Here is a 19,724-nt window from a genome sequence, read left to right on the forward strand (position 1 = left end):
CTAACGTCGTCTGCAAACGGCTCAACCCCAGCTGTCCCTCGCACGTGGTCATTTCACATCTGTTCCATCCTGGACACTCCCAAGCAAAAGCTTATCATCTTCAACTCTGCAGACTCCATCTGTGCCACACATCAGAGCAGCTCTCACTACCATCTTCTAAAGCTTGCCTTTCGCACTTGCTGCTATCCTTGTGTGACAAATCACCCCTGAATTTGTTCTCCACACACACCCAATGGATTGGCTACACGCATGGCTTTGGGTCTCCTCGCGGATGTCCAAAAGTGTCCTGGAGAATGCGGGTATCGATCCCGCTGCCTCTCACATGCAAAGCGAGCGCTCTACCATTTGAGCTAATTCCCCATTGAGGGTTGAGCACTGCAGCTTCATCGTGCCATACGGAGCCTCAGCTCAGGTGGAACTAATCACAACACCCCCCTTTCAATGTTTTCTGGGCTTGTCAACTACAACAAGACTCTTTGGTGCAATCGTAACTCACACGAGACATTTCCGAGCGATTCAAGTCTGGGCCCTACGCAGTACGCCAGGAGAGTGTCACTGGAAGCCCCTTTCAGCTGCTTCTGGAGAAAAGAGATGTCAGACTGGGCCGGGGGACTCTTTGCTGCCATCGGCCAGTATTGTGAGGGTAAGAGGGGAGACAATCACTTCATATGGTCAAAGATTGATGAGGTTTGAAGCCAGCGTTAACATGGTAGTACCTGAAAGGTAGTGAGCGGAGAAGTGCAAATAAACCTGGGGTGTACAACATCAGGCCTCGAGGGCCGGTGTCCTGCAGGTTTTAGGTATAACCCTGGGTCAACACACCTGAATCAAATGATTAGTTCATTACCAGGCCTCTGGAGAACTTCAAGAAATGTTGGGGAGGTAATTTAGCCATTTGAATCCCCTATGATGGATCAAGAATACATCTGAAACCTGCAGGACACCGGCCCTCGAGGCCTGGGGCCCGTTCTTCGTACCTCGCTAAGTAGGTTAGCCGGATTAGATTGTTGACGATTTCGCGTGATCCTGGATCAGTCGGTTCCCCGAAGCTCATCCGGGACTTGCTGTCATAGCAACAGAGCCGTAAGCGTAAACCTGCTCGGGAGCAGGTTTACTTTATGTAAACAGGATTAGATCGCGGCCACGCAGGTATGTCCGCTTCATTTATACGAAAGCAACAGCGATATTCCACCACTGTTTCACCATAAATAAATAACATCAATGTAACTAAAGATAATGCAGCACTTGATCCTTTTATTGATGTCACACAGATACATACAGGTCATTTCCTAAAAAAGGGAAATGTACTATTAACATTCTATTACATGTATGTGATTATTACAGATGTAATTCATATTTCAGAGTAGTAATTGTAAATTACTTCGTGTAATCAAGATGAGAGACCACGGCTATAAAAGCGAAGGTGGATTTGGGAAGCCTGTCGCAGCCATGTCCTGTCCGTATACGCGACCAACCCATTGCGGAAGGTGCAAGATTGATAAGGAGAGTCCTCAGAATTCAGCGTATATTGCGGGATAGACAGGATCCTTTAGCTCAGCGCGACAGTGTGCTCATAGAGAGATATCGATATTCCCGTGAGGGTATTATTTACTTAACCAACTTGTTGACGAGGGGGTGCAGGACCACCACCTGTCTTTTTTTCCTCTGCCCTTTTCTTGGTTGCTGTTATGAACAAACTAACAGAGTATTACAGGCCAGTATTACCTTGCCAAGAGACGCAAAGCAATCTAAGAGATAAATATTACCATTCTGTAGAATACTCCTGTATTCCACTTTTACTTGTTCCCATGTTCTTGTGGGTCCTGTTGTGGCTCTAATGTGAAAGGGGATATAATATAACATATTATAATATAATATAATGCCATATGATATTGGACAATATAGTGTCATATGATAGATCTACCCTACCGCCTACTGGTGTTGGCCAGAGGGGCCGATGGCGCGATATGGCAGCCTGGCTACAACCGTAGCTGCCTCCACCAGTGTGTGAATGTGGGAGTGAATGAATAGTGGTATCGTAAAGCGCTTTGGGTGCCTTGGAAAGCGCTATATAAATCCAATCCATTATTATTATTATTATTAAATTACCTACGAGTTTGATTTGTCAGCAACTTTCTGCCAGCCCTCTCTCCTTGCTTCTGCAGCCTTTGCAGTGTTCTCTTGCGTTTTAATTAAACTCTGAAACTCCTGAAATCCCTCACTCATGAGTTCTTGCTCTGCTGCCGGAAAATACCGAGCACGCCCCTTCGACATTTTCGCCGACCAATCAGCGGGTTGACGATCAATGTTTCTACTATCGATGAGTAGCCCCTTTTACGACACCCAGTGATGTCACATTCCTGCGTCCAGCTGTAGTAATCGTCAACAGCAGGTGTGTTCGGGGAACCGGATTAGCGAGCTCACGGTTAGCGCGATGATTTGATCTTGGATGTGTCATTTGATCTCGGATGTAGTAAGCGACGTACGAAGAACGGGCCCCTGGAGTTCGACACCTGTGAAATAAAGATTTGCCAAAGGAAGCCACATGCATTCAATTGGGACACTGACTAGCAAAGTGTCAAATGGAGAATGCGGGCGTCGATCCCGCTACCTCTCGCATGCTAAGCGAGCGCTCTACCATTTGAGCTAACTCCCCTGTGCCACATGTCTTACTTATTACAGGCTACACTTTGTCCATACTTGTTGTATGATCAAAATAGGGAAGGGGCACAAATCCTGAAATCTGCAAAGCGCCCAGGAGGTGGCTGAGAGACTAAGGCGGCTCGCTGACAATCCACTGTCATGCTAACGTGACTGAATGCCATCAGCCTTAGAGACAGACTGAGGAGACTGGACATCCAAGGGACTGTGGACTAGAGCCACTGCTAATTCACATTGAATGAAGCCAACTGAGGGAGGTGGTTCTAATCAATATGCTTACCGACCTCCTCCCCTTGGTTTTCAGTGTAGGGCAAGTGGGCCATTAGGAATGTTGCTATTCTGGAAGCAGAACGTCTTTCTACTACTGTATTAGCAGACCATTGTCTTTAACATGACCTGTGCAACAAGACCACATGGTGAATTAAAATGAAAACTGAGCATTGCATCATGCCTGCTTTGGCAGCCAATCTTACACTGACAAGATGCATCAACATAAGCAGAAAGAGCTCTCGACGAGGATGGGATTCGAACCCACGCGTGCACAGCACAATGGATTAGCAGTCCATCGCCTTAACCTCTCGGCCACCTCATCTGCCGCACACTGCTCTTTGCCAGTAGCATTGGGAATTGACGAGGGATAATGTGTGAGCTGATCGCTGGTGTATGGACGCAGGGAGATTGACTCCAGATCCCCGACGAGGGGCTGCGTAACACTTTGGTAGAAGCCTGGAGTGATGCTGGCTTCTTCTTTGAGCCTGTTCTTCTTGGGGGTTGCCAGAGTGGATCGTCTGCCTCCATCTCACCCTGCCCCTAGCATTCTCCTCTGTCACACCAACCCTCTGCATGTCCTACTTGGCTACGTCTATGAACGTTGTCTTTGGTCTTTCTCTTATTTTCCTGCCCAGCCGCTCCGTATTTAACACCCTTTTCCCAGTATATCTTATATCCCTCCTCTGCACATGTGCAAATCACCTCAGCCTTGCTGGCCTAACGTCGTCTGCAAACGGCTCAACCCCAGCTGTCCCTCGCACGTGGTCATTTCACATCTGTTCCATCCTGGACACTCCCAAGCAAAAGCTTATCATCTTCAACTCTGCAGACTCCATCTGTGCCACACATCAGAGCAGCTCTCACTACCATCTTCTAAAGCTTGCCTTTCGCACTTGCTGCTATCCTTGTGTGACAAATCACCCCTGAATTTGTTCTCCACACACACCCAATGGATTGGCTACACGCATGGCTTTGGGTCTCCTCGCGGATGTCCAAAAGTGTCCTGGAGAATGCGGGTATCGATCCCGCTGCCTCTCACATGCAAAGCGAGCGCTCTACCATTTGAGCTAATTCCCCATTGAGGGTTGAGCACTGCAGCTTCATCGTGCCATACGGAGCCTCAGCTCAGGTGGAACTAATCACAACACCCCCCTTTCAATGTTTTCTGGGCTTGTCAACTACAACAAGACTCTTTGGTGCAATCGTAACTCACACGAGACATTTCCGAGCGATTCAAGTCTGGGCCCTACGCAGTACGCCAGGAGAGTGTCACTGGAAGCCCCTTTCAGCTGCTTCTGGAGAAAAGAGATGTCAGACTGGGCCGGGGGACTCTTTGCTGCCATCGGCCAGTATTGTGAGGGTAAGAGGGGAGACAATCACTTCATATGGTCAAAGATTGATGAGGTTTGAAGCCAGCGTTAACATGGTAGTACCTGAAAGGTAGTGAGCGGAGAAGTGCAAATAAACCTGGGGTGTACAACATCAGGCCTCGAGGGCCGGTGTCCTGCAGGTTTTAGGTATAACCCTGGGTCAACACACCTGAATCAAATGATTAGTTCATTACCAGGCCTCTGGAGAACTTCAAGAAATGTTGGGGAGGTAATTTAGCCATTTGAATCCCCTATGATGGATCAAGAATACATCTGAAACCTGCAGGACACCGGCCCTCGAGGCCTGGAGTTCGACACCTGTGAAATAAAGATTTGCCAAAGGAAGCCACATGCATTCAATTGGGACACTGACTAGCAAAGTGTCAAATGGAGAATGCGGGCGTCGATCCCGCTACCTCTCGCATGCTAAGCGAGCGCTCTACCATTTGAGCTAACTCCCCTGTGCCACATGTCTTACTTATTACAGGCTACACTTTGTCCATACTTGTTGTATGATCAAAATAGGGAAGGGGCACAAATCCTGAAATCTGCAAAGCGCCCAGGAGGTGGCTGAGAGACTAAGGCGGCTCGCTGACAATCCACTGTCATGCTAACGTGACTGAATGCCATCAGCCTTAGAGACAGACTGAGGAGACTGGACATCCAAGGGACTGTGGACTAGAGCCACTGCTAATTCACATTGAATGAAGCCAACTGAGGGAGGTGGTTCTAATCAATATGCTTACCGACCTCCTCCCCTTGGTTTTCAGTGTAGGGCAAGTGGGCCATTAGGAATGTTGCTATTCTGGAAGCAGAACGTCTTTCTACTACTGTATTAGCAGACCATTGTCTTTAACATGACCTGTGCAACAAGACCACATGGTGAATTAAAATGAAAACTGAGCATTGCATCATGCCTGCTTTGGCAGCCAATCTTACACTGACAAGATGCATCAACATAAGCAGAAAGAGCTCTCGACGAGGATGGGATTCGAACCCACGCGTGCACAGCACAATGGATTAGCAGTCCATCGCCTTAACCTCTCGGCCACCTCATCTGCCGCACACTGCTCTTTGCCAGTAGCATTGGGAATTGACGAGGGATAATGTGTGAGCTGATCGCTGGTGTATGGACGCAGGGAGATTGACTCCAGATCCCCGACGAGGGGCTGCGTAACACTTTGGTAGAAGCCTGGAGTGATGCTGGCTTCTTCTTTGAGCCTGTTCTTCTTGGGGGTTGCCAGAGTGGATCGTCTGCCTCCATCTCACCCTGCCCCTAGCATTCTCCTCTGTCACACCAACCCTCTGCATGTCCTACTTGGCTACGTCTATGAACGTTGTCTTTGGTCTTTCTCTTATTTTCCTGCCCAGCCGCTCCGTATTTAACACCCTTTTCCCAGTATATCTTATATCCCTCCTCTGCACATGTGCAAATCACCTCAGCCTTGCTGGCCTAACGTCGTCTGCAAACGGCTCAACCCCAGCTGTCCCTCGCACGTGGTCATTTCACATCTGTTCCATCCTGGACACTCCCAAGCAAAAGCTTATCATCTTCAACTCTGCAGACTCCATCTGTGCCACACATCAGAGCAGCTCTCACTACCATCTTCTAAAGCTTGCCTTTCGCACTTGCTGCTATCCTTGTGTGACAAATCACCCCTGAATTTGTTCTCCACACACACCCAATGGATTGGCTACACGCATGGCTTTGGGTCTCCTCGCGGATGTCCAAAAGTGTCCTGGAGAATGCGGGTATCGATCCCGCTGCCTCTCACATGCAAAGCGAGCGCTCTACCATTTGAGCTAATTCCCCATTGAGGGTTGAGCACTGCAGCTTCATCGTGCCATACGGAGCCTCAGCTCAGGTGGAACTAATCACAACACCCCCCTTTCAATGTTTTCTGGGCTTGTCAACTACAACAAGACTCTTTGGTGCAATCGTAACTCACACGAGACATTTCCGAGCGATTCAAGTCTGGGCCCTACGCAGTACGCCAGGAGAGTGTCACTGGAAGCCCCTTTCAGCTGCTTCTGGAGAAAAGAGATGTCAGACTGGGCCGGGGGACTCTTTGCTGCCATCGGCCAGTATTGTGAGGGTAAGAGGGGAGACAATCACTTCATATGGTCAAAGATTGATGAGGTTTGAAGCCAGCGTTAACATGGTAGTACCTGAAAGGTAGTGAGCGGAGAAGTGCAAATAAACCTGGGGTGTACAACATCAGGCCTCGAGGGCCGGTGTCCTGCAGGTTTTAGGTATAACCCTGGGTCAACACACCTGAATCAAATGATTAGTTCATTACCAGGCCTCTGGAGAACTTCAAGAAATGTTGGGGAGGTAATTTAGCCATTTGAATCCCCTATGATGGATCAAGAATACATCTGAAACCTGCAGGACACCGGCCCTCGAGGCCTGGAGTTCGACACCTGTGAAATAAAGATTTGCCAAAGGAAGCCACATGCATTCAATTGGGACACTGACTAGCAAAGTGTCAAATGGAGAATGCGGGCGTCGATCCCGCTACCTCTCGCATGCTAAGCGAGCGCTCTACCATTTGAGCTAACTCCCCTGTGCCACATGTCTTACTTATTACAGGCTACACTTTGTCCATACTTGTTGTATGATCAAAATAGGGAAGGGGCACAAATCCTGAAATCTGCAAAGCGCCCAGGAGGTGGCTGAGAGACTAAGGCGGCTTGCTGACAATCCACTGTCATGCTAACGTGACTGAATGCCATCAGCCTTAGAGACAGACTGAGGAGACTGGACATCCAAGGGACTGTGGACTAGAGCCACTGCTAATTCACATTGAATGAAGCCAACTGAGGGAGGTGGTTCTAATCAATATGCTTACCGACCTCCTCCCCTTGGTTTTCAGTGTAGGGCAAGTGGGCCATTAGGAATGTTGCTATTCTGGAAGCAGAACGTCTTTCTACTACTGTATTAGCAGACCATTGTCTTTAACATGACCTGTGCAACAAGACCACATGGTGAATTAAAATGAAAACTGAGCATTGCATCATGCCTGCTTTGGCAGCCAATCTTACACTGACAAGATGCATCAACATAAGCAGAAAGAGCTCTCGACGAGGATGGGATTCGAACCCACGCGTGCACAGCACAATGGATTAGCAGTCCATCGCCTTAACCTCTCGGCCACCTCATCTGCCGCACACCGCTCTTTGCCAGTAGCATTGGGAATTGACGAGGGATAATGTGTGAGCTGATCGCTGGTGTATGGACGCAGGGAGATTGACTCCAGATCCCCGACGAGGGGCTGCGTAACACTTTGGTAGAAGCCTGGAGTGATGCTGGCTTCTTCTTTGAGCCTGTTCTTCTTGGGGGTTGCCAGAGTGGATCGTCTGCCTCCATCTCACCCTGCCCCTAGCATTCTCCTCTGTCACACCAACCCTCTGCATGTCCTACTTGGCTACGTCTATGAACGTTGTCTTTGGTCTTTCTCTTATTCTCCTGCCCAGCAGCTCTGTATTTAACACCCTTTTCCCAGTATATCTTATATCCCTCCTCTGCACATGTGCAAATCACCTCAGCCTTGCTGGCCTAACGTCGTCTGCAAATGGCTCAAGCCCAGGTGTCCCTCGCACGTGGTCATTTCACATCTGTTCCATCCTGGACACTCCCAAGCAAAAGCTTATCATCTTCAACTCTGCAGACTCCATCTGTGCCACACATCAGAGCAGCTCTCACTACCATCTTCTAAAGCTTGCCTTTCGCACTTGCTGCTATCCTTGTGTGACAAATCACCCCTGAATTTGTTCTCCACCCACACCCAATGGATTGGCTACACGCATGGCTTTGGGTCTCCTCGCGGATGTCCAAAAGTGTCCTGGAGAATGCGGGTATCGATCCCGCTGCCTCTCACATGCAAAGCGAGCGCTCTACCATTTGAGCTAATTCCCCATTGAGGGTTGAGCACTGCAGCTTCATCGTGCCATACGGAGCCTCAGCTCAGGTGGAACTAATCACAACACCCCCCTTTCAATGTTTTCTGGGCTTGTCAACTACAACAAGACTCTTTGGTGCAATCGTAACTCACACGAGACATTTCCGAGCGATTCAAGTCTGGGCCCTACGCAGTACGCCAGGAGAGTGTCACTGGAAGCCCCTTTCAGCTGCTTCTGGAGAAAAGAGATGTCAGACTGGGCCGGGGGACTCTTTGCTGCCATCGGCCAGTATTGTGAGGGTAAGAGGGGAGACAATCACTTCATATGGTCAAAGATTGATGAGGTTTGAAGCCAGCGTTAACATGGTAGTACCTGAAAGGTAGTGAGCGGAGAAGTGCAAATAAACCTGGGGTGTACAACATCAGGCCTCGAGGGCCGGTGTCCTGCAGGTTTTAGGTATAACCCTGGGTCAACACACCTGAATCAAATGATTAGTTCATTACCAGGCCTCTGGAGAACTTCAAGAAATGTTGGGGAGGTAATTTAGCCATTTGAATCCCCTATGATGGATCAAGAATACATCTGAAACCTGCAGGACACCGGCCCTCGAGGCCTGGAGTTCGACACCTGTGAAATAAAGATTTGCCAAAGGAAGCCACATGCATTCAATTGGGACACTGACTAGCAAAGTGTCAAATGGAGAATGCGGGCGTCGATCTCGCTACCTCTCGCATGCTAAGCGAGCGCTCTACCATTTGAGCTAACTCCCCTGTGTCACATGTCTTACTTATTACAGGCTACACTTTGTCCATACTTGTTGTATGATCAAAATAGGGAAGGGGCACAAATCCTGAAATCTGCAAAACACCCAGGAGGTGGCTGAGAGACTAAGGCGGCTCGCTGACAATCCACTGTCATGCTAACGTGACTGAATGCCATCAGCCTTAGAGACAGACTGAGGAGACTGGACATCCAAGGGACTGTGGACTAGAGCCACTGCTAATTCACATTGAATGAAGCCAACTGAGGGAGGTGGTTCTAATCAATATGCTTACCGACCTCCTCCCCTTGGTTTTCAGTGTAGGGCAAGTGGGCCATTAGGAATGTTGCTATTCTGGAAGCAGAACGTCTTTCTACTACTGTATTAGCAGACCATTGTCTTTAACATGACCTGTGCAACAAGACCACATGGTGAACTAAAGTGAATACTGAGCCAAAGAAGAGCATTGCATCATGCCTGCTTTGGCAGCCAATCTTACACTGACAAGATGCATCAACATAAGCAGAAAGAGCTCTCGACGAGGATGGGATTCGAACCCACGCGTGCACAGCACAATGGATTAGCAGTCCATCGCCTTAACCTCTCGGCCACCTCATCTGCCGCACACCGCTCTTTGCCAGTAGCATTGGGAATTGACGAGGGATAATGTGTGAGCTGATCGCTGGTGTATGGACGCAGGGAGATTGACTCCAGATCCCCGACGAGGGGCTGCGTAACACTTTGGTAGAAGCCTGGAGTGATGCTGGCTTCTTCTTTGAGCCTGTTCTTCTTGGGGGTTGCCAGAGTGGATCGTCTGCCTCCATCTCACCCTGCCCCTAGCATTCTCCTCTGTCACACCAACCCTCTGCATGTCCTACTTGGCTACGTCTATGAACGTTGTCTTTGGTCTTTCTCTTATTCTCCTGCCCAGCAGCTCTGTATTTAACACCCTTTTCCCAGTATATCTTATATCCCTCCTCTGCACATGTGCAAATCACCTCAGCCTTGCTGGCCTAACGTCGTCTGCAAACGGCTCAAGCCCAGGTGTCCCTCGCACGTGGTCATTTCACATCTGTTCCATCCTGGACACTCCCAAGCAAAAGCTTATCATCTTCAACTCTGCAGACTCCATCCGTGCCACACATCAGAGCAGCTCTCACTACCATCTTCTAAAGCTTGCCTTTCGCACTTGCTGCTATCCTTGTGTGACAAATCACCCCTGAATTTGTTCTCCACCCACACCCAATGGATTGGCTACACACTTGGCTTTGGGTCTCCTCGCGGATGTCCAAAAGTGTCCTGGAGAATGCGGGTATCGATCCCGCTGCCTCTCACATGCAAAGCGAGCGCTCTACCATTTGAGCTAATTCCCCATTGAGGGTTGAGCACTGCAGCTTCATCGTGCCATACGGAGCCTCAGCTCAGGTGGACCTAATCACAACACCCCTCTTTCAATGTTTTCTGGGCTTGTCAACTACAACAAGACTCTTTGGTGCAATCGTAACTCACACGAGACATTTCCGAGCGATTCAAGTCTGGGCCCTACGCAGTACGCCAGGAGAGTGTCACTGGAAGCCCCTTTCAGCTGCTTCTGGAGAAAAGAGATGTCAGACTGGGCCGGGGGACTCTTTGCTGCCATCGGCCAGTATTGTGAGGGTAAGAGGGGAGACAATCACTTCATATGGTCAAAGATTGATGAGGTTTGAAGCCAGCGTTAACATGGTAGTACCTGAAAGGTAGTGAGCGGAGAAGTGCAAATAAACCTGGGGTGTACAACATCAGGCCTCGAGGGCCGGTGTCCTGCAGGTTTTAGGTATAACCCTGGGTCAACACACCTGAATCAAATGATTAGTTCATTACCAGGCCTCTGGAGAACTTCAAGAAATGTTGGGGAGGTAATTTAGCCATTTGAATCCCCTATGATGGATCAAGAATACATCTGAAACCTGCAGGACACCGGCCCTCGAGGCCTGGAGTTCGACACCTGTGAAATAAAGATTTGCCAAAGGAAGCCACATGCATTCAATTGGGACACTGACTAGCAAAGTGTCAAATGGAGAATGCGGGCGTCGATCCCGCTACCTCTCGCATGCTAAGCGAGCGCTCTACCATTTGAGCTAACTCCCCTGTGCCACATGTCTTACTTATTACAGGCTACACTTTGTCCATACTTGTTGTATGATCAAAATAGGGAAGGGGCACAAATCCTGAAATCTGCAAAGCACCCAGGAGGTGGCTGAGAGACTAAGGCGGCTCGCTGACAATCCACTGTCATGCTAACGTGACTGAATGCCATCAGCCTTAGAGACAGACTGAGGAGACTGGACATCCAAGGGACTGTGGACTAGAGCCACTGCTAATTCACATTGAATGAAGCCAACTGAGGGAGGTGGTTCTAATCAATATGCTCACCGACCTCCTCCCCTTGGTTTTCAGTGTAGGGCAAGTTGGCCATTAGGAATGTTGCTATTCTGGAAGCAGAACGTCTTTCTACTACTGTATTAGCAGACCATTGTCTTTAACATGACCTGTGCAACAAGACCACATGGTGAACTAAAGTGAATACTGAGCCAAAGAAGAGCATTGCATCATGCCTGCTTTGGCAGCCAATCTTACACTGACAAGATGCATCAACATAAGCAGAAAGAGCTCTCGACGAGGATGGGATTCGAACCCACGCGTGCACAGCACAATGGATTAGCAGTCCATCGCCTTAACCTCTCGGCCACCTCATCTGCCGCACACTGCTCTTTGCCAGTAGCATTGGGAATTGACGAGGGATAATGTGTGAGCTGATCGCTGGTGTATGGACGCAGGGAGATTGACTCCAGATCCCCGACGAGGGGCTGCGTAACACTTTGGTAGAAGCCTGGAGTGATGCTGGCTTCTTCTTTGAGCCTGTTCTTCTTGGGGGTTGCCAGAGTGGATCGTCTGCCTCCATCTCACCCTGCCCCTAGCATTCTCCTCTGTCACACCAACCCTCTGCATGTCCTACTTGGCTACGTCTATGAACGTTGTCTTTGGTCTTTCTCTTATTCTCCTGCCCAGCCGCTCCGTATTTAACACCCTTTTCCCAGTATATCTTATATCCCTCCTCTGCACATGTGCAAATCACCTCAGCCTTGCTGGCCTAACGTCGTCTGCAAACGGCTCAACCCCAGCTGTCCCTCGCACGTGGTCATTTCACATCTGTTCCATCCTGGACACTCCCAAGCAAAAGCTTATCATCTTCAACTCTGCAGACTCCATCTGTGCCACACATCAGAGCAGCTCTCACTACCATCTTCTAAAGCTTGCCTTTCGCACTTGCTGCTATCCTTGTGTGACAAATCACCCCTGAATTTGTTCTCCACCCACACCCAATGGATTGGCTACACGCATGGCTTTGGGTCTCCTCGCGGATGTCCAAAAGTGTCCTGGAGAATGCGGGTATCGATCCCGCTGCCTCTCACATGCAAAGCGAGCGCTCTACCATTTGAGCTAATTCCCCATTGAGGGTTGAGCACTGCAGCTTCATCGTGCCATACGGAGCCTCAGCTCAGGTGGAACTAATCACAACACCCCCCTTTCAATGTTTTCTGGGCTTGTCAACTACAACAAGACTCTTTGGTGCAATCGTAACTCACACGAGACATTTCCGAGCGATTCAAGTCTGGGCCCTACGCAGTACGCCAGGAGAGTGTCACTGGAAGCCCCTTTCAGCTGCTTCTGGAGAAAAGAGATGTCAGACTGGGCCGGGGGACTCTTTGCTGCCATCGGCCAGTATTGTGAGGGTAAGAGGGGAGACAATCACTTCATATGGTCAAAGATTGATGAGGTTTGAAGCCAGCGTTAACATGGTAGTACCTGAAAGGTAGTGAGCGGAGAAGTGCAAATAAACCTGGGGTGTACAACATCAGGCCTCGAGGGCCGGTGTCCTGCAGGTTTTAGGTATAACCCTGGGTCAACACACCTGAATCAAATGATTAGTTCATTACCAGGCCTCTGGAGAACTTCAAGAAATGTTGAGGAGGTAATTTAGCCATTTGAATCCCCTATGATGGATCAAGAATACATCTGAAACCTGCAGGACACCGGCCCTCGAGGCCTGGAGTTCGACACCTGTGAAATAAAGATTTGCCAAAGGAAGCCACATGCATTCAATTGGGACACTGACTAGCAAAGTGTCAAATGGAGAATGCGGGCGTCGATCCCGCTACCTCTCGCATGCTAAGCGAGCGCTCTACCATTTGAGCTAACTCCCCTGTGCCACATGTCTTACTTATTACAGGCTACACTTTGTCCATACTTGTTGTATGATCAAAATAGGGAAGGGGCACAAATCCTGAAATCTGCAAAGCGCCCAGGAGGTGGCTGAGAGACTAAGGCGGCTCGCTGACAATCCACTGTCATGCTAACGTGACTGAATGCCATCAGCCTTAGAGACAGACTGAGGAGACTGGACATCCAAGGGACTGTGGACTAGAGCCACTGCTAATTCACATTGATTGAAGCCAACTGAGGGAGGTGGTTCTAATCAATATGCTTACCGACCTCCTCCCCTTGGTTTTCAGTGTAGGGCAAGTTGGCCATTAGGAATGTTGCTATTCTGGAAGCAGAACGTCTTTCTACTACTGTATTAGCAGACCATTGTCTTTAACATGACCTGTGCAACAAGACCACATGGTGAACTAAAGTGAATACTGAGCCAAAGAAGAGCATTGCATCATGCCTGCTTTGGCAGCCAATCTTACACTGACAAGATGCATCAACATAAGCAGAAAGAGCTCTCGACGAGGATGGGATTCGAACCCACGCGTGCACAGCACAATGGATTAGCAGTCCATCGCCTTAACCTCTCGGCCACCTCATCTGCCGCACACTGCTCTTTGCCAGTAGCATTGGGAATTGACGAGGGATAATGTGTGAGCTGATCGCTGGTGTATGGACGCAGGGAGATTGACTCCAGATCCCCGACGAGGGGCTGCGTAACACTTTGGTAGAAGCCTGGAGTGATGCTGGCTTCTTCTTTGAGCCTGTTCTTCTTGGGGGTTGCCAGAGTGGATCGTCTGCCTCCATCTCACCCTGCCCCTAGCATTCTCCTCTGTCACACCAACCCTCTGCATGTCCTACTTGGCTACGTCTATGAACGTTGTCTTTGGTCTTTCTCTTATTCTCCTGCCCAGCCGCTCCGTATTTAACACCCTTTTCCCAGTATATCTTATATCCCTCCTCTGCACATGTGCAAATCACCTCAGCCTTGCTGGCCTAACGTCGTCTGCAAACGGCTCAACCCCAGCTGTCCCTCGCACGTGGTCATTTCACATCTGTTCCATCCTGGACACTCCCAAGCAAAAGCTTATCATCTTCAACTCTGCAGACTCCATCTGTGCCACACATCAGAGCAGCTCTCACTACCATCTTCTAAAGCTTGCCTTTCGCACTTGCTGCTATCCTTGTGTGACAAATCACCCCTGAATTTGTTCTCCACCCACACCCAATGGATTGGCTACACGCATGGCTTTGGGTCTCCTCGCGGATGTGCAAAAGTGTCCTGGAGAATGCGGGTATCGATCCCGCTGCCTCTCACATGCAAAGCGAGCGCTCTACCATTTGAGCTAATTCCCCATTGAGGGTTGAGCACTGCAGCTTCATCGTGCCATACGGAGCCTCAGCTCAGGTGGAACTAATCACAACACCCCCCTTTCAATGTTTTCTGGGCTTGTCAACTACAACAAGACTCTTTGGTGCAATCGTAACTCACACGAGACATTTCCGAGCGATTCAAGTCTGGGCCCTACGCAGTACGCCAGGAGAGTGTCACTGGAAGCCCCTTTCAGCTGCTTCTGGAGAAAAGAGATGTCAGACTGGGCCGGGGGACTCTTTGCTGCCATCGGCCAGTATTGTGAGGGTAAGAGGGGAGACAATCACTTCATATGGTCAAAGATTGATGAGGTTTGAAGCCAGCGTTAACATGGTAGTACCTGAAAGGTAGTGAGCGGAGAAGTGCAAATAAACCTGGGGTGTACAACATCAGGCCTCGAGGGCCGGTGTCCTGCAGGTTTTAGGTATAACCCTGGGTCAACACACCTGAATCAAATGATTAGTTCATTACCAGGCCTCTGGAGAACTTCAAGAAATGTTGAGGAGGTAATTTAGCCATTTGAATCCCCTATGATGGATCAAGAATACATCTGAAACCTGCAGGACACCGGCCCTCGAGGCCTGGAGTTCGACACCTGTGAAATAAAGATTTGCCAAAGGAAGCCACATGCATTCAATTGGGACACTGACTAGCAAAGTGTCAAATGGAGAATGCGGGCGTCGATCCCGCTACCTCTCGCATGCTAAGCGAGCGCTCTACCATTTGAGCTAACTCCCCTGTGCCACATGTCTTACTTATTACAGGCTACACTTTGTCCATACTTGTTGTATGATCAAAATAGGGAAGGGGCACAAATCCTGAAATCTGCAAAGCGCCCAGGAGGTGGCTGAGAGACTAAGGCGGCTCGCTGACAATCCACTGTCATGCTAACGTGACTGAATGCCATCAGCCTTAGAGACAGACTGAGGAGACTGGACATCCAAGGGACTGTGGACTAGAGCCACTGCTAATTCACATTGATTGAAGCCAACTGAGGGAGGTGGTTCTAATCAATATGCTTACCGACCTCCTCCCCTTGGTTTTCAGTGTAGGGCAAGTTGGCCATTAGGAATGTTGCTATTCTGGAAGCAGAACGTCTTTCTACTACTGTATTAGCAGACCATTGTCTTTAACATGACCTGTGCAACAAGACCACATGGTGAACTAAAGTGAATACTGAGCCAAAGAAGAGCATTGCATCATGCCTGCTTTGGCAGCCAATCTTACACTGACAAGATGCATCAACATAAGCAGAAAGAGCTCTCGACGAGGATGGGATTCGAACCCACGCGTGCACAGCACAATGGATTAGCAGTCCATCGCCTTAACCTCTCGGCCACCTCATCTGCCGCACACTGCTCTTTGCCAGTAGCATTGGGAATTGACGAGGGATAATGTGTGAGCTGATCGCTGGTGTATGGACGCAGGGAGATTGACTCCAGATCCCCGACGAGGGGCTGCGTAACACTTTGGTAGAAGCCTGGAGTGATGCTGGCTTCTTCTTTGAGCCTGTTCTTCTTGGGGGTTGCCAGAGTGGATCGTCTGCCTCCATCTCACCCTGCCCCTAGCATTCTCCTCTGTCACACCAACCCTCTGCATGTCCTACTTGGCTACGTCTATGAACGTTGTCTTTGGTCTTTCTCTTATTCTCCTGCCCAGCCGCTCCGTATTTAACACCCTTTTCCCAGTATATCTTATATCCCTCCTCTGCACATGTGCAAATCACCTCAGCCTTGCTGGCCTAACGTCGTCTGCAAACGGCTCAACCCCAGCTGTCCCTCGCACGTGGTCATTTCACATCTGTTCCATCCTGGACACTCCCAAGCAAAAGCTTATCATCTTCAACTCTGCAGACTCCATCTGTGCCACACATCAGAGCAGCTCTCACTACCATCTTCTAAAGCTTGCCTTTCGCACTTGCTGCTATCCTTGTGTGACAAATCACCCCTGAATTTGTTCTCCACCCACACCCAATGGATTGGCTACACGCATGGCTTTGGGTCTCCTCGCGGATGTGCAAAAGTGTCCTGGAGAATGCGGGTATCGATCCCGCTGCCTCTCACATGCAAAGCGAGCGCTCTACCATTTGAGCTAATTCCCCATTGAGGGTTGAGCACTGCAGCTTCATCGTGCCATACGGAGCCTCAGCTCAGGTGGAACTAATCACAACACCCCCCTTTCAATGTTTTCTGGGCTTGTCAACTGCAACAAGACTCTTTGGTGCAATCGTAACTCACACGAGACATTTCCGAGCGATTCAAGTCTGGGCCCTACGCAGTACGCCAGGAGAGTGTCACTGGAAGCCCCTTTCAGCTGCTTCTGGAGAAAAGAGATGTCAGACTGGGCCGGGGGACTCTTTGCTGCCATCGGCCAGTATTGTGAGGGTAAGAGGGGAGACAATCACTTCATATGGTCAAAGATTGATGAGGTTTGAAGCCAGCGTTAACATGGTAGTACCTGAAAGGTAGTGAGCGGAGAAGTGCAAATAAACCTGGGGTGTACAACATCAGGCCTCGAGGGCTGGTGTCCTGCAGGTTTTAGGTATAACCCTGGGTCAACACACCTGAATCAAATGATTAGTTCATTACCAGGCCTCTGGAGAACTTCAAGAAATGTTGGGGAGGTAATTTAGCCATTTGAATCCCCTATGATGGATCAAGAATACATCTGAAACCTGCAGGACACCGGCCCTCGAGGCCTGGAGTTCGACACCTGTGAAATAAAGATTTGCCAAAGGAAGCCACATGCATTCAATTGGGACACTGACTAGCAAAGTGTCAAATGGAGAATGCGGGCGTCGATCCCGCTACCTCTCGCATGCTAAGCGAGCGCTCTACCATTTGAGCTAACTCCCCTGTGCCACATGTCTTACTTATTACAGGCTACACTTTGTCCATACTTGTTGTATGATCAAAATAGGGAAGGGGCACAAATCCTGAAATCTGCAAAGCACCCAGGAGGTGGCTGAGAGACTAAGGCGGCTCGCTGACAATCCACTGTCATGCTAACGTGACTGAATGCCATCAGCCTTAGAGACAGACTGAGGAGACTGGACATCCAAGGGACTGTAGACTAGAGCCACTGCTAATTCACATTGAATGAAGCCAACTGAGGGAGGTGGTTCTAATCAATATGCTTACCGACCTCCTCCCCTTGGTTTTCAGTGTAGGGCAAGTGGGCCATTAGGAATGTTGCTATTCTGGAAGCAGAACGTCTTTCTACTACTGTATTAGCAGACCATTGTCTTTAACATGACCTGTGCAACAAGACCACATGGTGAATTAAAATGAAAACTGAGCATTGCATCATGCCTGCTTTGGCAGCCAATCTTACACTGACAAGATGCATCAACATAAGCAGAAAGAGCTCTCGACGAGGATGGGATTCGAACCCACGCGTGCACAGCACAATGGATTAGCAGTCCATCGCCTTAACCTCTCGGCCACCTCATCTGCCGCACACTGCTCTTTGCCAGTAGCATTGGGAATTGACGAGGGATAATGTGTGAGCTGATCGCTGGTGTATGGACGCAGGGAGATTGACTCCAGATCCCCGACGAGGGGCTGCGTAACACTTTGGTAGAAGCCTGGAGTGATGCTGGCTTCTTCTTTGAGCCTGTTCTTCTTGGGGGTTGCCAGAGTGGATCGTCTGCCTCCATCTCACCCTGCCCCTAGCATTCTCCTCTGTCACACCAACCCTCTGCATGTCCTACTTGGCTACGTCTATGAACGTTGTCTTTGGTCTTTCTCTTATTCTCCTGCCCAGCCGCTCCGTATTTAACACCCTTTTCCCAGTATATCTTATATCCCTCCTCTGCACATGTGCAAATCACCTCAGCCTTGCTGGCCTAACGTCATCTGCAAACGGCTCAACCCCAGCTGTCCCTCGCACGTGGTCATTTCACATCTGTTCCATCCTGGACACTCCCAAGCAAAAGCTTATCATCTTCAACTCTGCAGACTCCATCTGTGCCACACATCAGAGCAGCTCTCACTACCATCTTCTAAAGCTTGCCTTTCGCACTTGCTGCTATCCTTGTGTGACAAATCACCCCTGAATTTGTTCTCCACACACACCCAATGGATTGGCTACACGCATGGCTTTGGGTCTCCTCGCGGATGTCCAAAAGTGTCCTGGAGAATGCGGGTATCGATCCCGCTGCCTCTCACATGCAAAGCGAGCGCTCTACCATTTGAGCTAATTCCCCATTGAGGGTTGAGCACTGCAGCTTCATCGTGCCATACGGAGCCTCAGCTCAGGTGGAACTAATCACAACACCCCCCTTTCAATGTTTTCTGGGCTTGTCAACTACAACAAGACTCTTTGGTGCAATCGTAACTCACACGAGACATTTCCGAGCGATTCAAGTCTGGGCCCTACGCAGTACGCCAGGAGAGTGTCACTGGAAGCCCCTTTCAGCTGCTTCTGGAGAAAAGAGATGTCAGACTGGGCCGGGGGACTCTTTGCTGCCATCGGCCAGTATTGTGAGGGTAAGAGGGGAGACAATCACTTCATATGGTCAAAGATTGATGAGGTTTGAAGCCAGCGTTAACATGGTAGTACCTGAAAGGTAGTGAGCGGAGAAGTGCAAATAAACCTGGGGTGTACAACATCAGGCCTCGAGGGCCGGTGTCCTGCAGGTTTTAGGTATAACCCTGGGTCAACACACCTGAATCAAATGATTAGTTCATTACCAGGCCTCTGGAGAACTTCAAGAAATGTTGAGGAGGTAATTTAGCCATTTGAATCCCCTATGATGGATCAAGAATACATCTGAAACCTGCAGGACACCGGCCCTCGAGGCCTGGAGTTCGACACCTGTGAAATAAAGATTTGCCAAAGGAAGCCACATGCATTCAATTGGGACACTGACTAGCAAAGTGTCAAATGGAGAATGCGGGCGTCGATCCCGCTACCTCTCGCATGCTAAGCGAGCGCTCTACCATTTGAGCTAACTCCCCTGTGCCACATGTCTTACTTATTACAGGCTACACTTTGTCCATACTTGTTGTATGATCAAAATAGGGAAGGGGCACAAATCCTGAAATCTGCAAAGCGCCCAGGAGGTGGCTGAGAGACTAAGGCGGCTCGCTGACAATCCACTGTCATGCTAACGTGACTGAATGCCATCAGCCTT

The 19,724-nt window shown here is 49.5% G+C and overlaps 25 non-coding genes across 25 annotated transcripts; all 25 read right to left on the reverse strand.

Annotated features, from left to right (window-relative positions):
* Window positions 1–287: 287 nt before the first annotated feature.
* Window positions 288–360, reverse strand: trnaa-ugc (transfer RNA alanine (anticodon UGC)). The gene has a single exon. It is a non-coding gene; the product is annotated as a tRNA-Ala (tRNA).
* Window positions 361–2,583: 2,223 nt separating this feature from the next.
* Window positions 2,584–2,656, reverse strand: trnaa-agc (transfer RNA alanine (anticodon AGC)). The gene has a single exon. It is a non-coding gene; the product is annotated as a tRNA-Ala (tRNA).
* A 515-nt stretch (window positions 2,657–3,171) lies between these two features.
* trnas-gcu (transfer RNA serine (anticodon GCU)) lies at window positions 3,172–3,253 on the reverse strand. Its single transcript has one exon. It is a non-coding gene; the product is annotated as a tRNA-Ser (tRNA).
* A 682-nt stretch (window positions 3,254–3,935) lies between these two features.
* trnaa-ugc (transfer RNA alanine (anticodon UGC)) lies at window positions 3,936–4,008 on the reverse strand. Its single transcript has one exon. It is a non-coding gene; the product is annotated as a tRNA-Ala (tRNA).
* A 681-nt stretch (window positions 4,009–4,689) lies between these two features.
* trnaa-agc (transfer RNA alanine (anticodon AGC)) lies at window positions 4,690–4,762 on the reverse strand. The gene has a single exon. It is a non-coding gene; the product is annotated as a tRNA-Ala (tRNA).
* Window positions 4,763–5,277: 515 nt separating this feature from the next.
* On the reverse strand, window positions 5,278–5,359 carry trnas-gcu (transfer RNA serine (anticodon GCU)). The gene has a single exon. It is a non-coding gene; the product is annotated as a tRNA-Ser (tRNA).
* A 682-nt stretch (window positions 5,360–6,041) lies between these two features.
* Window positions 6,042–6,114, reverse strand: trnaa-ugc (transfer RNA alanine (anticodon UGC)). Its single transcript has one exon. It is a non-coding gene; the product is annotated as a tRNA-Ala (tRNA).
* A 681-nt stretch (window positions 6,115–6,795) lies between these two features.
* On the reverse strand, window positions 6,796–6,868 carry trnaa-agc (transfer RNA alanine (anticodon AGC)). The gene has a single exon. It is a non-coding gene; the product is annotated as a tRNA-Ala (tRNA).
* A 515-nt stretch (window positions 6,869–7,383) lies between these two features.
* On the reverse strand, window positions 7,384–7,465 carry trnas-gcu (transfer RNA serine (anticodon GCU)). The gene has a single exon. It is a non-coding gene; the product is annotated as a tRNA-Ser (tRNA).
* A 682-nt stretch (window positions 7,466–8,147) lies between these two features.
* On the reverse strand, window positions 8,148–8,220 carry trnaa-ugc (transfer RNA alanine (anticodon UGC)). Its single transcript has one exon. It is a non-coding gene; the product is annotated as a tRNA-Ala (tRNA).
* A 1,280-nt stretch (window positions 8,221–9,500) lies between these two features.
* trnas-gcu (transfer RNA serine (anticodon GCU)) lies at window positions 9,501–9,582 on the reverse strand. Its single transcript has one exon. It is a non-coding gene; the product is annotated as a tRNA-Ser (tRNA).
* A 682-nt stretch (window positions 9,583–10,264) lies between these two features.
* Window positions 10,265–10,337, reverse strand: trnaa-ugc (transfer RNA alanine (anticodon UGC)). Its single transcript has one exon. It is a non-coding gene; the product is annotated as a tRNA-Ala (tRNA).
* A 681-nt stretch (window positions 10,338–11,018) lies between these two features.
* On the reverse strand, window positions 11,019–11,091 carry trnaa-agc (transfer RNA alanine (anticodon AGC)). The gene has a single exon. It is a non-coding gene; the product is annotated as a tRNA-Ala (tRNA).
* Window positions 11,092–11,617: 526 nt separating this feature from the next.
* Window positions 11,618–11,699, reverse strand: trnas-gcu (transfer RNA serine (anticodon GCU)). The gene has a single exon. It is a non-coding gene; the product is annotated as a tRNA-Ser (tRNA).
* Window positions 11,700–12,381: 682 nt separating this feature from the next.
* Window positions 12,382–12,454, reverse strand: trnaa-ugc (transfer RNA alanine (anticodon UGC)). Its single transcript has one exon. It is a non-coding gene; the product is annotated as a tRNA-Ala (tRNA).
* Window positions 12,455–13,135: 681 nt separating this feature from the next.
* On the reverse strand, window positions 13,136–13,208 carry trnaa-agc (transfer RNA alanine (anticodon AGC)). The gene has a single exon. It is a non-coding gene; the product is annotated as a tRNA-Ala (tRNA).
* Window positions 13,209–13,734: 526 nt separating this feature from the next.
* On the reverse strand, window positions 13,735–13,816 carry trnas-gcu (transfer RNA serine (anticodon GCU)). The gene has a single exon. It is a non-coding gene; the product is annotated as a tRNA-Ser (tRNA).
* A 682-nt stretch (window positions 13,817–14,498) lies between these two features.
* On the reverse strand, window positions 14,499–14,571 carry trnaa-ugc (transfer RNA alanine (anticodon UGC)). The gene has a single exon. It is a non-coding gene; the product is annotated as a tRNA-Ala (tRNA).
* Window positions 14,572–15,252: 681 nt separating this feature from the next.
* Window positions 15,253–15,325, reverse strand: trnaa-agc (transfer RNA alanine (anticodon AGC)). The gene has a single exon. It is a non-coding gene; the product is annotated as a tRNA-Ala (tRNA).
* A 526-nt stretch (window positions 15,326–15,851) lies between these two features.
* Window positions 15,852–15,933, reverse strand: trnas-gcu (transfer RNA serine (anticodon GCU)). Its single transcript has one exon. It is a non-coding gene; the product is annotated as a tRNA-Ser (tRNA).
* A 682-nt stretch (window positions 15,934–16,615) lies between these two features.
* Window positions 16,616–16,688, reverse strand: trnaa-ugc (transfer RNA alanine (anticodon UGC)). Its single transcript has one exon. It is a non-coding gene; the product is annotated as a tRNA-Ala (tRNA).
* A 681-nt stretch (window positions 16,689–17,369) lies between these two features.
* Window positions 17,370–17,442, reverse strand: trnaa-agc (transfer RNA alanine (anticodon AGC)). Its single transcript has one exon. It is a non-coding gene; the product is annotated as a tRNA-Ala (tRNA).
* A 515-nt stretch (window positions 17,443–17,957) lies between these two features.
* Window positions 17,958–18,039, reverse strand: trnas-gcu (transfer RNA serine (anticodon GCU)). Its single transcript has one exon. It is a non-coding gene; the product is annotated as a tRNA-Ser (tRNA).
* A 682-nt stretch (window positions 18,040–18,721) lies between these two features.
* On the reverse strand, window positions 18,722–18,794 carry trnaa-ugc (transfer RNA alanine (anticodon UGC)). Its single transcript has one exon. It is a non-coding gene; the product is annotated as a tRNA-Ala (tRNA).
* A 681-nt stretch (window positions 18,795–19,475) lies between these two features.
* On the reverse strand, window positions 19,476–19,548 carry trnaa-agc (transfer RNA alanine (anticodon AGC)). Its single transcript has one exon. It is a non-coding gene; the product is annotated as a tRNA-Ala (tRNA).
* Between the last annotated feature and the right edge of the window lie 176 nt (window positions 19,549–19,724).

The sequence above is a fragment of the Diplotaxodon limnothrissa genome, linkage group LG12 (genome assembly GCF_057381915.1).
Source record: "Diplotaxodon limnothrissa isolate DT_005_m linkage group LG12, D_limnothrissa_male_GT1.1, whole genome shotgun sequence".
In the NCBI taxonomy this organism is placed as follows: Eukaryota; Metazoa; Chordata; class Actinopteri; order Cichliformes; family Cichlidae; genus Diplotaxodon; species Diplotaxodon limnothrissa.